This window comes from Apis dorsata, unplaced genomic scaffold (genome assembly GCF_000469605.1).
Source record: "Apis dorsata unplaced genomic scaffold, Apis dorsata 1.3 scaffold_39, whole genome shotgun sequence".
NCBI lineage: Eukaryota > Metazoa > Arthropoda > Insecta > Hymenoptera > Apidae > Apis > Apis dorsata.
The window spans coordinates 97,588-99,912 of record NW_006263341.1 but is presented as its reverse complement, the minus strand read 5'-3'; positions in this window follow the sequence as shown (position 1 = coordinate 99,912).

The window sequence follows — 2,325 nt, the reverse complement described above, 5'->3', positions numbered from 1 at the left end:
AGAAATAAATATAGAAACACATTACTTTAACAAATTTATTATTTTAACAAAAAATTATCAATTTTTCTTTTTTTTAATTGAATGAATTTTGCAATTTTTATTTTTGATTAATATTTTAATAAAAATTATAATTATAATAATAATATAGTATTGTATGATTATAATATATATATTTTTATAACTTAATATTAAAATTATATTTATAATAATATATATTTATAACTTAATATTAAAATTTAATTTCAATTCTAACCACCAGTGATATTATAATCTTATTCTATGCTAAATCGGTAATGTTGAGAATGATACTAAAATGGTAAAGAGATTCTAAAGAAATGCTATGTCTATTCTATATTTCGCATATGATCTATACTATAATTCATTCATGATTTCAATGATTTCATATTTAATTATTATTATATAGTATAATCTATTTAACTATTTTGTCGATGATATCTTGTATTGATTAACAATGACATCATTTTTTCTCTATACATCTTTTCTGTCTATATCTTATACAAAATTTTAGTAATATTTTTGATATTCATGGATGAAACACATATGCAAGATATGTATATCTCTATGTATATATATATATATTTGTTTTTTTAAATGAAATGTATTTAAAATTTGTATTAGCAATAATGAATTCAATTTTTCGAATAATAAAAACTTTATTATTTAATTTTCAATAATAAAATTAAAAATATAATGATAATTATAAATTATCAATCGTTGTTTTCTTAAAAATAATCATGCATTTAATATTAAATTATATATATTATATAAATAAAATATATATTATATAAATAATAATTTAAAAATATGATTATTAAATTTAAATGAATTATGAAAAATCAATTATTTTATCGTTATTCTTAAAAAATAATAAATTTAATAGAATATATCAATAAATAAATGTATGTATCCGAATAAAACGATCGAGTGTTAAATATAATTAACACTTAATTTTCCCGCTCAACTTTTATAATATCAAAAATTGCCACAAGATGACGATGGTATATGTGATCACAGCGCCATCCCACTTGCTGTAGGATGAACCGCTGGGTAAGAGGCAGGGCGGGGTATTACTGACGTCACTTTCGGCAATGTCCGTCGACATTCGAGTGGCCCGATCTATCCCGAACGGGTCAATGTCTGAGGAGGCTTCGAAAAATTCGTAAGTGGTTTGGTGTTCGTGTGCACGGTGAGAAAGAGAAAACGTCGTTGATTATCAAGAATTGATTTTGCCGCGTACGTCCAGGTTGCGCCTTTACCCCTTTCCCGCCGCCAGGCTCGAAGCGACATTCAGTTGTATAGTGATTTCACGATTATCGAAAGCAGAGGTGGAAAACGACGGTGACGACGATCTCCCTTCGAGCAACGTCGACACGGACGACGACGAAGACGTCCACGTCGGCGTCAGCACGATTCCTGCTTGTTTCTCCGTATAGCACAAAAGTGTTTGCGACGAAGCGTGTACTAGCCTGGCAAGTTGATAACGTCCGGCCTGACAAGTTAAGAAACGTAGGAGTGACGAGTAGTGACAAGATTCGAAGTATATCGAGAAAGATAGAGCGAGTGAGAAAGAGTGGTAGTGGAGGTAAGAGAGTAACGCTTCCCCCGCACGATCCAAAACTAGGAGTGTAGAAGTGAGAGAAAACAGTAGAGAGAATAAGTGATAGAGAAAGGAAGAAAACGAGTGAGAGAAAGGGAGAAAAATAATCAACGATGCTATTAGAGCAAAAAGGAGAAGACAAATAGAAAAATACAATGTAACTCAAAAAACTGTAATAGATATCGTTGAAAGAAAGGAAAAATTGAAATTGTCACAATTCCTAGAGTGACTACAATTAGATACATAAGGAGATTATTATAAACGACGAAGAAATTCGACCCGTCAACCGGATCATCGTGGAGTTGTACTATATAGGAAAGCTACCAAGTGCGGCGGTGTGCCTCCACTGGCGAACGTGTACGAACCGTTCCAAAAACGTCAACCCCTGCCTCCCTTCGCGGTATAGCTCCGCAACACTCCGCGCCCTCGTCAAGTTATTAGGTAGTAAAATCGCTCTTCGTGCGTGATATTCCCTGACAGTCAGCAGTTAATACGAAAGATTGTCATAAATTGTGTCAATTCGTTAGTTGGACGCCATCGACGCGGTGTATCGTAATCGGTGGTGAGCATTCATCGGAGAAACGAGAAAAAGAGCATCGAGTGAATCGTATCGGCGGGCAAGCCTGTCGCGCGAAGTTGCTTGTGCGAACGGAGCGTATAACCCAGTGTGCGCTGTGTTACGATAAACGTTTTGATCGCGAGAGTCG